General features: G+C 37.2%; 1 protein-coding gene across 5 annotated transcripts in view; it reads right to left on the bottom strand.

Annotated features, from left to right (window-relative positions):
* DYNC1I1 (dynein cytoplasmic 1 intermediate chain 1) overlaps positions 1-14945 on the bottom strand; it is a 437478-nt gene that overhangs the window by 324199 nt on the left and 98334 nt on the right. For all 5 annotated transcript variants that reach the window (XM_072764334.1, XM_072764337.1, XM_072764333.1 and 2 more), the window contains exon 3: positions 5929-5990. The gene's annotated coding sequence lies outside the window, so the exon portion shown is untranslated. The remainder of the gene's footprint in view (positions 1-5928; positions 5991-14945) is intronic.

Genomic DNA, 14945 nt, shown 5'->3' with positions numbered 1-14945 from the left:
TGATGATTAACTACATCCACCCCAGGATTCCAAGATGTGAATTTTCTATCTTAAATTAAGACTTTTTAGATATGATCTCTTTTTTTAAGATTTTATTTTATCTATTTATTCATGAGAGACACGCAGAGACATAGGCAGAGGGAGAAGCAGGCTCCATGCAGGGAGCTGGATGTGGGACTTGATCCTGGATCCCGGGATCATGCCCTGAGCCAAAGGCAGATGCTCAACTGTTGGGTCACTTAGGCATCCCAAGATATGATCTCTTAAATAATTGATTTCAGGATGATTTTTCTAAAACATATTCCCTGTTGTCCCATTCTGTTAATTCATATACCTTTTCTCCTAAAGTATAGGCTTGCCTTTAATAATTTTCTATATTCTTTGGGCTCTGAAGAATTAACAGGAGCAAAGTTATCTAAACTAATGTCTGAAAGTCCTCCTGAGTTCCCCTGCTTCTAGCTACCTTCTATACAACTATTAGCATTAGTACACAGAACATGTTCTGAGATTATGGCTAATAACCAGAAGAGGCTAACTCAACATCACTTGTCTTAGCCTGGGTCTACCAGAAAGCAGAACCTGGGGAAAAGCTTTTGTATGCCAATACCTAATTGAAGTATGACCAGTGGGCAAAAATGAGAGACAATGGTAGTGAAACAGGAAAAAAAAAAAAAAAAAAGCACTATTGGGTTAGTTACCTCTATGTGTCACTGGTTGCTCAATCCCATAGGATTACTTGAAATAGTAAATAGTAAATTTATTTTAATATAATTTAAATCCAAACTGTTAAGTTATTAGAGAACATGTTCCCTGACCACAATGATATTAAATTAAAAATCAGTAATAAAAACTGGAAACAGCCCAGTTACCCTTCAGTGGGTGAAACAAACTGTGGTACACCCATTCCATAGAGTACTACTTAGCAATGAAAATAAACTATTGACAGACACACCAACTTGGATGAATCTCTGGATAATTTATGCTAAGTGAGAAAAACAATCCCAATTTTACATACTGAAAGTGATTCCATTTAGATGATACTCTAGAAATGACAGAGTTATAGAAGTGGAGAACAGATTAGTATTGCCAAGGGATAAGGAGCCTAAGGCAGTGGGAGGAAAATGAGTGTGGCCATAAAAGGCAACATGAGTGATCCTGGTGGTGATGGAAGTGTTCTGCAACTTGATTGTATCAATGTCAATATTTCGGCTATTTTACAAGATATTGACATTGAGGGGTAAAGTGTGCATGGGATCTCTCTGTATGTGTTACAACTATCATGTGAATCTCCAATCTCAAAATAAAAATAAGCCTTCTCCACAATTTATTAGATTATCATTATTTCACTATCACTTGGATGCTAAAACCAAGGTACAACCCCAAAATCTTAAGTTCCACCTGTGTCTCATCCATTAAACTATAGATGACAACCTTGGTAACTGAAATGATACTGCATGCCAGAAGTTATTGCCATGCCATAAGACTCTAGGAATGGGGGTTGTTATGGCCATCTGACTTGTGAGTGAACCAGTTTCAGAATCCCATCCTGAGGGTCGGCTTTCAAGGGCCACTGGTAATACTGTAGATTGGTTCTCCACCAGGCAAAGTCTGAGACAAATGTTAAATGCCAGTACTTTATTGGGAAGGGTGATCCAGGGAGGAGAGGTGAGAGAGAGTGAGATCAAAGCAGGTAAGAATAAAGAGCTAATACAAAGATGAGTTCTAAGATGGCCACCCCTGTGAATGACTGGTTATGTGCTAGTAAGAATTCTACAGATATTCCCCAAGCTATCCACCCCCTGGCTATTCAACCAAACACTGATCTAAATACTATAGTGAAAGGACTTTGCAGATGTAATTCAGTTGATCTTAAAATAGGAAGATTGTTTTGGATTATCCAGGTGGGCATAATCTAATAACATGTGTCTTCTTAGAGGCAGAGAACTTTTCATGGCTGGAAACTGGAGAGAAGAAGTCATTAGAGATATGGCAAAAGGGGAGGTCAGAAAGCTTCTAAATGTGAGAAGGGTTCCACATGCTTTTACTGAGATGTAAGGACTGGAGAGGGGACCTATAAGCTAAGGGCATCCTCTAGGTGACAGCCAGCAAGGAAATGGGAACCCTGGACCTGTAATCACAAATCAAACGGATTCTTTCAACACCCCAAGTGAGCTTGCATTCAGATTCTTCCCAGAGCATCTGGAGAGAAGTCCTGACCCTCAGACACTTTGATTTTGGTCTTGTGTAACTAAGAGCAAAGAAGCCCATCAAGCCAACCTGAACTTGTGGACCTACAGAACTTGAGATAACAAATTCGTGTTGTTTTAAGTTACTAAGTTTGTGGCAATTTGCTGAAACAGCAATAGAAAATGAGAACAATTTGCTGCCTAATAAGCAACTCAGGACTGTGTGTCTGAAGTAAGAAACAGGGTGAGGGGATAGGGTAACTGGGTGATGGGTATTAATGAGGGCACATGATGAGATGAGCACTGTTATACTATATGTTGGCAAATTGAATTTAAATAAAATTAAAAAAAATAAAGTAAGAAATATTTACTCTTTGATTCCCATCTCATTTTAGGGAAGGTTACTCCATAGGTCATAATTGCTCTCTACTTCTGAGTCACACACATGTGAAGGTCCTGTAGTTTCCTACCAGTTTCCCACAACATAAGACCAATAAAAAAGCCCTGGGGCAGGAAATGATTAGGTGTGAGGGGCAGGCCTGAGGTAAGGTTTTGCAGGCGACACACATAAGAAGTAGCCAGCGTCAAATTTGTTCTCCTGTTTACTCCGTAAAAGTACAGACCGAACGGGAGAGAGAAGAGCAGCTTTCTTTTTCTGGATCCCAGATCTGTAATGCATCCTGCTGTGACTCTTCCAAATTTGCACAAAGGCACCATGTGTGCTGGCAGCAGTCTCATGGCATAAGGGAGATCGTTGAGGTCAAGAAGGCAGGAGTTCAAGGTGCTTGGGGGGGGGGGGTCATTGTTATGAACTGAATGCTTGTGTCTCTCTGAAATTCATATGTCAAAATCTTATCCTCTGTTGCGATGCTATCAGAAAGTGGGACCTTTGGGAGGACGTTAGGTCCTGAGGGTAAAGCCCTCACAGGTGGAATTAGTGCTCTTTAAAAGAGACCTCAGAGAGCTCTCTCATTCCTTCTGCCACAAGAGACATGACAAGAAGGCTGTCTGTGAACAAGGAAACTGACTCTTACTAGACACCAAATTTGCTAGCGTCTTGACCCCTGGGCTTCCCAGCCTTTAGAACTGTGAGAAATAAATCTTTGTTATGTAACCACCCTGGCTAGGGTATATTTATTACAGTAGCCCAAACAGACCAAGACTGTCATGGAAATAGATACCGGAGTAATTAAGGTGGATAATTTGACATGGCTGAGGAGAAACCTGAACCAAATAGTGACACCTGAGCCAGTGACGCCATTTGAGTAGAAGATAAGGATAAATATAGGAAGGTGGTGTCCCTGTGGAGAAGTGTCTGGTATTTTCCACCAGCTCCATATCTTTTTATGGATGAGTTGTGAGCCTGGGCAGGCATTTTGTGAGCCCTCTGAGGCATTTTGTTTCTTGTTTTTCTATTTTGAATCCCAGGATGCTACCCCCAAAATCCCAAAGGAGAGGTTCTTACTTGTCGTTCTTCTTTGACACAACCAAAACACATCTATGTCCAGATCATGGCTGGGTCCAGAGAACTGGCAAGGCCCAGCCTACAGACACATCATCTTCGGAAGTAGGTTGCTCTCTCCTGTGTGGGGGTAGGGGCTACTCCACAGCTTCCCTCCTCCATCCCTCCCCACGGCTCCAACCACCAAGCATTTCAGACCTCCTTTGCTTTCTACAACTTGTTTTTCTTAATCTACCACTTGCTGATGGGATAATCTTGGGCCAATCATCTGATGAACTTTTCTTGCTTCTGTTTCTTCATGTGTAAAATGGTAATAACAAAAATACATGACTTATAAGGCTGTGGTTTGGCTTAAATGGGTTAATATAAGTGTTTAAAACAGTGCCATACCTAGGGTAAGTGATTACAATTAGTAGTAGTAGTGGTGATGGTATCGATATTATTATTAAATAGCGAAATGTCCAAATCAACCTAAAATGTAAAGAATTGATTAAATGAATTAATAGACCCATGAAATGGAACACCATACAGTTGTTTAAAAATACAAAGTCCTATAAGACTTATTATCTGGAGAAATTGCACAACAGATTGTCTAATATTTGTATAAAACAATACAGCAAAGGAATATATACTTAGATTTGCGTGCATATGCATAAAATTGCTCCGGAAAGATACACAAGAAGCTAATAATAGTAGCTTTTCTATTTGAGGCATAAAAACTTGGCAGATGGGTGATGGTAGTGGAAGGGAGATTTTTTTCACTGCTCATTTTTATACCTTTCAACTTAAGAGCCATGCAAATGTATTATCAATTCAAAAATACAGGAAATACCTTAAAAATGAAAACATAAAAGAAGGATTCTAATTAATTCACTAGAGCTGGGGAACCCTCAGAGTCATACTGAAATCTAGGTTGCATGAAGGGCATGACCAGTCTTTTTTCTTCTCTGAGAATTTCTGATAAATTGCAGTACTGAGAGATGAGTTCTGAGACCTATCTCATGGCAAGGGTGGCATCTGCAGGACAAACTGAGAATTTATCGATTTATCTCTGCTCAGCAGAAGAGTGCTACAGTCAGGCATGGTTTCAGGTGGAACTGCTAGAAAAAGAAGTTCACAGAAGCACTGATGCAAAGACAGCAAACAAAGGCATTTTTTCATATAGGGCATCCAGGAAAAGCGCTTCTACGTCTTTTGCATTTAATAGCCTCAAAGACATGAATCCTTCTGGTGTAAAATATGGAGAATGAAGCCTATATTTTCAGAGTTGTATGGATTTGAAATAAGATATGTGATGTTCACTGTCTAGCTCCTGGCACATTCTAGGAGTTCAGTAACTAGTAGCTATTAATATTATTAGTAGCCATTGCCAACTTGCTGCAAATCAGCCCCTTTGCCACCTTCCAAAAATGGCCAGTCACACCAAGAGTGACATAATTTCTGAGGTTATCCTGAAGAATCACAAAGCAGAGTCACCTGAGCAGTAATAAAGTGCCATCCAGGACCTTTCTCCCTTGTAGCAGGTGCTTTCTGGGATTCTTGAGTCCTTGCTCCAAGATTTCCCCTGATGCAGAAACTCCCTGCCTGTGTCTCCTTCTCTCACTTCTGACTTGTGCAGAGCAACTATCTCTCCCACTACACTTCTGTCAAATTAAAAAAAAATTTTTTGGACTTATGTAAGTAGAGACTTTATGCAAAAAGACCATTCTAGTAGGAAGAAGGAGACTTCCTAAAAGAGAGGGCAAAGCTCCCCACCATAAGATCTATAAGCCTGTCAATGGCCAGACAGAAGGACTTTGGTTTTATGAGGAGAAGAAAACAAGGCTGGAAACAACTGGAAATGGAGGAATGGGATGAGCAGGTGGCATGATCAGATGGTAGAACAGGAAATGTTGTTGAGGAGGAGTTGCTCCAATGCTTGCTTAACCTCAAGGGCCAAAGTTCAGGGCTCTGGCAGAGGGAGACAAGCCGGACTAAAGTTTGGTCAAGGTATGGAGGTGGGCATTTTTTCAATTTGGCCAACAGGAACAAGCAATTCAGCTCACCTCTTATGACAAAGGATGAGAATTTGGAAAGTCTGTATCTGGCTTTGTCTTAAGTAAACAAGAAGCTCATCCCCAAATCTTAATTTATGTTATGCGGGAAGGGTGGTTCTTTGCAGTACACATTTTCCCAACACAAGAGGCTGAGAGGATTTCTTAACCACTGCAGTTTCCCAGGAGCGCAGGACTCAGGTAGAGGGGAACACTGTCATTTCCAAACTACAACATCACATCTCACCTCTATTGCTGGATCCTTGGGGCCATTTGCTCAGCATTCTCTGCCTCTATTTCTTCACCTTTCTGTATTTTTGAGGAAAAAGAATTACTAAATTATAAATTACAATACACATAGTAATATATAGTATTACATGTTATCACATATAATATATAATTACATATAAAATATACTTTATTATATCCACTTACATTTATAGATGTATAATTAAATAAATATATTTATTTTTATTTTATTTTATTATCAAATATATCATTGTAGGGGTACCTAAGTGGTTCAGTTGGTTAAGTATCTGCCTTTGACTCAGGTTGTGATCCTGGAGTCCTGTGATCGAGCCCCGCATCTGGCTCCCTGTTGATCCCGAGACTCCAGGTTCATGCCCTGAGCCAAAGGCAGACGCTTTACTGCTGAGCCATTCAGGTGTCCCTAGAATATATATTTTATATGTATTATTATACATAGTAATTATAATATACTATAATATACATATTTTACTGACAAGAAAAATTTATCTCTACAATTATATTAAGTTGCACACATCATGTCTATCACCTTAAACACTTCAAGATGCCTTTCCTAAGGACATTCTTCTACATAACCATAAGAACAATATCTTACCAAAAAACTAACTTCAATTATATAACATCTTCTAATATGCAGTCCACATTCTCATTTTACTAATTACCCTCCAAGTGACTTTTATTGCTCCCCCACTCCCTGAAACAATATCCAATCTAGGTTCACACATAGCATTGGATTTTATGTCATTTAGTTCCTGGAGCTCTGCCACTCAAAGCGTGATCCATGAATCAGTATGATCAACATCACCTCGAAATGGGCTTGGAAGGCCGAGTATCAGGCCCTGCCCAGACTGCTGAATCAGAAGCAGCTTTTGAACCAGACTGCCAGGTGATCTAATTGCACTTTGAGGTCTGAGAAGCGTGCTCTAGCATAGCATTTCCACTCCCCACCCCCATGATACTAAATTTGTGCTAAGTATAGAAAGTTCTCTTTTTTTCATTTCTACCTTTATAGTTACTTATCTGGAAATAAAAGTCACTTACATGCATTATAGAATGTTTAGAAAATGGTGGTTTTATTTTCTACTTTGCACTTTTGTGTCTGAGGGTGCTTTGATATCTTAAAAGCATTCTTTTCCTTTTCTCTCCTTTCTTTTGATAATGTAAATAATACATAAATACACTCTATTGTAAGACTTTACATGATTTAGACATCCTACAATGAAAAGTTTGCATCATCCTTTATATTTCCTATCACTTTTTTTCTCCTCTTCAGGGGTAGCTACTGTCAATTGATTCATATTTACCTGTATCATAAAGGGTTTAGTCAGGGAAGCAGAACCATGATAAAAATTATGGAAAGATGACATTTATTATAGGAAAGACCTTATAAAAATGCTGGAAGGGAGGAGATGAAAGTCTGGAAGGGGAGTCAGAGAACAGAATGTGGGAAGCAATGGGTAAGCCAAGTCCTGGAGCTTATAGAGAAAGCTGAGAAGCCAAGTGTGTCCGGCCAGCAGTGTGGGTTCTGGAGCATGAGCTTATGGAGGAGACTATGGGAAGCTATCTTCTCTGGATAATTTCATCTCTGTGAATCCAGAGCCAAGCATCTTCTAATTAGCTCAGAGCTGCTGTTAGATATCTGAGCCAGAGATCAAAGAGACCAGATGGATGGGGAGCTTTGACACCCCCCTCCATCCGTCACCATTTCTGATAAGGTAGCTTTCTGAGAGTAATGGCTGCTGTTTTGCTTCTATCTTCCAAATCGTATAGAAGTTCACTTGGCCAACTCTTAACTTGAACTGGAAAAGAAGGCATAACCCAGCACAGCATCCTACCCAACTCCTTTAAATATATATATAAATAATCACTGACATTCTTTGTAGAAATGGAATCACATTGTTCATATTGTTTGCCACTTTGACTTGTCACTTCACAAAGTCTTTTGAGGTCCGACGGTGCATATAACACATGAGACCAGAGTACTTCTTTTTAGTTTTCGCATCCCCTTAAGGCAGCATTTTTTCAAAGCTTAGTGGTTCATGGGATTCACTAGTGTGTTAAAAGCACTATTAAAAAGAATCGGGTAGACTAGAATAGAAAATATAAAAGTGCGTCTCCCTCTGTAAGGACAATTATTGCTTTGTGAAAGGTTTGTTTTAGTTAAATACATGTGTGTGCTGTGGAAACAGCCTGAAATATATAGCTTGCCGTGAGTAACAGTGGTTGAGAAAAACACTGCCTTGAGATTTTCTTTTTCTTCTACCACGTCCCTCCATTTTTTGGTTTCATTGTTTATTTTGACAAATGATAACCCGAGTTTAGAAAGGAACAGGGCAATATCTGGGGCCAGTGGTTTTTGACATAGAGAAAGAAACAAATTCACCTTTGAAAAATTATAATATAAATTATCTATTATAATATAATAGATAGTATCTGCTCTACTCTCAGTCTGAAGTTGCTAATAAGGATTATGAGAAGGAAGGGTCTTCAGTACCCTGACAGAGGAAAGATTCATGTGATCATACAATCAAATGATGTGGCCTCCAAAGTGCAAAGAAATCTCTTTGGAGAATATTGAATTTGACAAGAGACTAATAGATTCAGTTTTTAAACTGCCAAAATCAACAGTAGAACATATGCTGATTTGTTTGGTAATAGAGACCTCTAGAGAGCTCATGTTAGAATTGCAGCAAAATCTTTTCCTTTTCTTTCTTTCTTTCTTTCTTTCTTTCTTTCTTTCTTTCTTTCTTTCTTTCTTCCTTCCTTCCTTCCTTCCTTCCTTCCTTCCTTCCTTCCTTCCTTCCTTCCTTCCTTTCTTTCTTTCTTTCTTTCTTTCTTTCTTTCTTTCTTCTTTCTTTTTTTAATATATAATTTTAAAATCTAACTTTGGTTGCCAACACATATTTTTGGAACTCTAAAGGAGTTAGAGATCCAAAGGAGTTAAATGATCTAGAGATCATTTAATTCTGTATATATGGATCCTCCTAAGACTTAGTACCCACCTTTAATACATCAAGCACTTTAATAAATGACACCTAATGTGGTTTTCACAACTTTGTGAGGTAAATCTTATCAATTTCATCTTGTTTTCTTTTATTTGAAAATTTATTTTTTATTTATTATTTTTTCCAGCTTAATTGGCCTATGATTGACAGATAAAAACTCTGTATATTTAGGTTGTATGTTGTGATTTTTTTATGGTGTACAGCATGATTTAATGTGCATATACATTATGAAATGACCATCACAATCAAGCTAATTAACATGTCCATCACATAGTTACCTTTTATGTGGTAAGAACATTTAAGGTCTACTCTTAGCAAATTTCAAGTATACAACACAATATTATGAACTAAAATCACCAAAATGTACATTCGATCTCCAGAACTTACTCATCTTAGAACAAAAGCTTGTGCCCTTTGACCAACATTTCCCATTCTTCTACCTCCTGGCAATCACTGTTCTACTTTCTGGTTTTAGGAGTTCAGCTTCTTTTTCTTATTCCATATTTAAGTGACATTATATAATATTTGTCTCCATGTCTGATTTATTTCACTTAGCATATAATGCCTTTAAGGTTTATTCATATTATCATAAATGGCTATTATCAAAAGGACAAGAGATAACAAGTATTGGAGAGGATGTGGAGAAAAGGGTACCTTTGTACACTCATGATGGAAATGAAATTGTTATACCATTTTAGAAAACAGCATGGAAATTCTTCAAAAAATTAAAAGGGAAACTATCATAATAATCCAGATATCCCACTTTTAGATTTATACCCAAAGGAAATAAAATCAGTATCTGGAAGAGTCATCTGCACACCATGTTTGTTACATCATTATTCACAGTGGCCAACATGGAAACAACCTAAGTGTTCATCAGTAGATGAATAGATAAAGAAAACATAGCATATATATATACAATGACATATTACTTTCATTTTGTAGGATACATGAAGTCTGAGAAAGTAGAGCAATGTGTCTAAAAGAAGAAAGCTAGAAAGTGGCAGAGTTAAATCTAAAATTCAGGACTCCAGATTCCCAGGGTTGCAGTTGTTGTAATATACAACAACAACAATATCAGAACAGTATACTTTTTTAAGTGTAGAGGACTCAGAGATCATTTAGTTCATTTTCCTCATTTCTAAATAGGAAAAAGAGGCTCAGAAAGGAGGGCAAATTGTCTAGGGTCACATAGCTAGTAAAGAACAGAGCCAAGGATGGCATTCTTGTTTCTTGGTTTTCAACCTCCAGCTATTCCAATTTTGACAAATGCCTACACTGATGTAACTGTTGTACATCTTGAGTAAGATGTAGAACAGTTCTATATAACAGCTCTATCCCCCTCTCCAGAATTTCTCTGTGTCACTTCATAATCACTCCTCCTTCCCTGTACTCATCATCTGCAGCCACTGATTTTTCTGTCCCTAGTTTTTCCTTTTCAAAAATGTCATGTAAATGGGATCATAGAATATTGCAGTTTTTTGAGTTAGCTTCTTTCAGTTAGCATAATTCCTTTGAGATACATTTGTATTATTGTATCAGGAATTTGTGCTTCTCTATTGCTGAATGGTATCCCATTGTGTGGATATAATACGTTTTGGTTATCCAGTCACAAATTGAAGGATAGTTGAGTGTTTCCAGTTTTTGGTGACCATAAGTAAATTTGTTATAAATATTTGATTAATTTTTGTATGAACAGGAGTATGATTATTGGGTTATATGATAAGGATATTAAACTTTATAAGAAACTGCTAAAATGTTTTCCAAAGTGGCTATGCCATTTGCATTCTCACCAACAATTATGGGAGTTCAAGTTTTTCTGTCTCCCTCTCAGCACTCAGTATTGTCATTTTTCAAATTTTAGCCATTCTGATATATGTGTAGTGGAATCTCATTGTGCTTTTATTTACTTTTTAAAGATTTTATTTATTTATTTTAGAGAGAGCAAGCACCAGCAGTTGGGGGGTTAAGGAGGGGCAGATGGAGAGGGAAAAGCAGAGTCCCAGGGAGCCAGACTGGGGACTCAATCCCAGGACCCTGAGATCATGACCTGAGCTGGAGGTAGATGTTTAACCAACTGAGCCACCCAGCGGAGAGCCTCTGCTCTCACTGTGCTTTTAATCTGTATATCCCTAGTGATTAACGATGATGAAAGTGTTTTCATGCACTTTTTTCCTTCTTTGGTGAACTGTATGTTCAAGTCTCTTAATCATTTTTAAAAAGATTCTATTTATTTATTTATTCATGAGAGACAGAGATAGGCAGAGACATAGGCAGAGGGAGAAGCAGGCTACATGCAGGGAACCTGACTCGATCCCAGGACTCCAGGATCACGCCCCAGGCCGAAGGCAGGCACTAAACCGCTTAGCCACCCAGGCATCCCCTTTTTAATCATTCTTGATTGAGGAATTTGTTTAATCACTAGAGAGTTTTGAAAATTGTGATATTTTCCTTAATTCAGCTCTTTATTTTGACATAATTGAAGATTCATATGTAGTTGTAAAAATGATGGAGAGCCTATGTGTCCTTTACTCAATTTCCTTCAATTATGTCTTGCAAAACCACAGTAGAATATAGTAACCAGGATATTGACACTGATACAATCAAAATACAGAACATTTCCATCAACAAAAGGAACCTAGATGTTGCCCTTTTATATCTATATCTACCTCCCCTCTGCTACACTGCCTCCTTAACCTCTGTTGACAACTAATCTGTTTTTCATTTTTAAAATAAAACTCTTGAATTTATTTCAACAGTGTTATATAAATGGAATAATACATAAACTTTTGAGATTGGCATTTTTCATTCAGTGTAGTTCTCTGGAGATTCATCCAAGTTGTTTTGTATATTAATGATTGTTACTTTTGTTTCATTTTCTCTATTTTCTTTTACCAATTTCTTTTATCTTTATTTTCTTTCATCTGCTTGTTGGGATTTACTTTTCTCCTTTATTTCCTAGGTTCTTAAGATGGGGCCTTAGATTTTTGACTTAAGGTTTTTTGTCTCTATTTTCTAATGTATGTATTTAGTTCTATAAATTTGGTTTGATGAACCAGGATATGATCTATCTTGATATATGTTCCATGGATGTTTGAAAAAGTATGTGTATTCTGCTTTTGCTGCAAAGAGTGTTCCTTATACATCCATGAGATCCTGTTAGTTCATGGTGTTATTGAGTTCTATATTCTGTTGGTCTTCGGCCTCATTGTTCTACCAATTTTTGACAGAGGTGTTACAGTCTCCAAATATAATTGTAGATTTGTCTATTTCTCCTTTGCGTTCAATCAATTTTTGTCTCACATAATTTTCAGCTCTGTTGTTTGGCTGATACTTATTTAAGGTTACTATCTTTTTTAGTAGATTGGCCCTTTTGCTGCTATGTAAGCATCCTCTCTGTGTAAGCATCCTCTCTGCCTTCTGACAATGTTCTTTGATCTGAAGTCTACTTTATCTGGTATTTTATAGCTATTTCTATTTTATTCTGATTAATGTTGTACATCTTCTCCCATATTTTTGCTTTCAACTAGTCAGTATCATTATACTTGAAGTGAGGTATTTTTTTATAAACAGACCATGGTAGGTTGTGTTTTATGATCCATTCTGCTTTTGCATTCTCTCTGCCAATCTCTCTTTTAATTGATAGATTTATACTATTTACATTTAATGAAATTATTCGTATGTTAAGGTTAAAGTGTGAAGTTCATTTTAAAAATTTTTTTTTCTTCTTTTGTTTTTGTTTCTCTATTTTTCTCTGCCTTACTATAGATACATTGAACCATTTTTGGAATTCCATTTTGATACATTTATCATGTTTTTGAGTGCATCTTTTTTTGTATACTTTTAAAAATGGTTATTTTGGATATTATATTATGTATATAAACCATCACGGTCTACTGGTGTTATCATTTTACTAATTCAATTGAAGTATAGTAACCTTACCTTCTTCCGTGTTACTCTTTTCTCTCTCATTTATAATGTAATTTTAAAAATATTTTGTTATACTGTACATATCAGAGAGTGTTATAAGTTTTTGCTTCAACTACCAAACATAATTTATAAAACTTAAGTGGAGAAGGAAAGCCTATTGTACTTACCCATACATTTGCTTACCATCTTTTTCTCCCCTCTTTCTTGTTGTTTGAAGGTTCTTTCATCCTTTCTAGTTAGAGAAATTCCTTTAGTCATATTTCTCATTCATTCTTCGCTGGTGGCAATTTGTTGCTGTTTTCCTTCATCTGAGAATGTCTTGATTTCCTCTTCATTTAAATAATATTTTCACCTGGCATAAAATTCTGGATTGGCAATTCTTTTCCTTCAGCACTTAAAATATAAAGTACCACCTTCTTCAGGCTTCGTAGCCTGGTTTCTAAGGAAAAATGTGCTATCATTTGAATTGTTTTCCTCCTACGGTGTCATTACATTTTTGGCTCCTTACAAGATTTTTTTCTTATCTTCAGGTTTTAGAAGTTTATTTATAATGTAATGGTGTATTGGTGTGGATTTCTTTAGATTTATCTTGTTTGGGATTATAGATTTATGTTTCTTGCCAAATTTGGGACTTTTTTTCAGCCATTATTTCTTTAAAGTATTTTTTCAACCCTGCCCTCTCTATCCTTTTCATATGGGACTCTTTGTCTTTATTCACTTTTTAAAAATCTATTTTCTCTATTGTTCAGTTAGGGTAATTTCAATTGTTCTATCTTCAATTCACAGATTCTTTCCTCTCTCCTCTCCATTATGGTGCTGAGTTCATCAAGTGAACTTTTTTTATTTCAGTTATTGTATTTTTCAATTCTAAAATAATTTGATTATTCTAAACATTACCTATTTCTTTGATGAGACTTTCCATTTCCTTCCTGAAGCCTTCTACTTCAAAAATTTATTTTAAGCAGGTTTTAAACAGTCTCATGATTGTTTGTTGAAGTATTTTTATCATGACTTCTTTAAAATCTTTTTTGGGCAATTCTAACATTGCTGCTATATTGGTATTGCCATCTACTCATTTTTTTTCCTCTCAGTTTGAGATCTTCCTGATTCTTGAATGACAAGAGATTTTCCCTTTAAACCTGAGCACTTTCATACTAAGTTATGAGATCCTGAATCTTGTTTCAACCTTCTGTGTTAATGGCTTTTTCTGACATTACTCCATGAGGGGAAGGGGGTACATTGCCTCATTACTGCACGGAGAAAGAAGGGCAAGTACTGACTCAAATCACCCATGAGTGTTCATAGTTACTGCTGAGCAGGGACAGTATTCCAGCTCTCCCTGTGACCTCCACAAAGTGCTGTGGCATTGGCTTTGTTACCACTGGGCAATATGAAAAGTCTTGACTCTCTGCTAGGCCTCTTCTGACACCGGGAATGGAAAAGGGAAGGATGCCTTCTTACTGCCAGGTGGGATAAGAAGTCCACTGACACCATAGTGGAGGAGGGCTTCATTACAAACCTGTAGGAATGAAAGTGCCATCTCTCTTCCTGGCCTTCTTTGACATCACTCTGGTGGGTATGTTATGAGTCTTGTTATAGCCTCACCAGAGTGGAACTCTAAGCTCCCACATGGCCTATGCTGGCATGGTGGGAGTGCAGTTACAGTATTTTTCTGTGGGTTTTGGCTGGAATAGACCAGTTATTATCTAAAAGTGTCTTGTCTTTCTATGTTGCTCCTTTCCTGGTTCTTAGCTAGAGACACCGGGCTATTGTTGTGGCTATTTTGGCCTGTTCCCATGGCTTGCTCCTTCTTAATCTTGAAGTCTGGGATGTATAAGGCAAAAAGAAAACCCAGGGAATTCTCTACTGTGTTGTTCTTCAAGTCCTAAGTTCCCTAGCTTATCTGCATTCTTCTTTCCATCATATGGAGTTTTCTTGTTTATTTCATACACACTGTCCAGGATTTTTTATTATAATTACTGGATAGATAGAAGAGAGTACGTCTACTCTATCTCTCTGGAAGTCAAAGTGATTGTATATATTTTGAAAATATTTTCTTCTA

This window comes from Vulpes vulpes, chromosome 7, assembly GCF_048418805.1.
Source record: "Vulpes vulpes isolate BD-2025 chromosome 7, VulVul3, whole genome shotgun sequence".
NCBI classification, from domain to species: domain Eukaryota; kingdom Metazoa; phylum Chordata; class Mammalia; order Carnivora; family Canidae; genus Vulpes; species Vulpes vulpes.
This window is presented reverse-complemented; position numbering and strand designations above follow the sequence as displayed.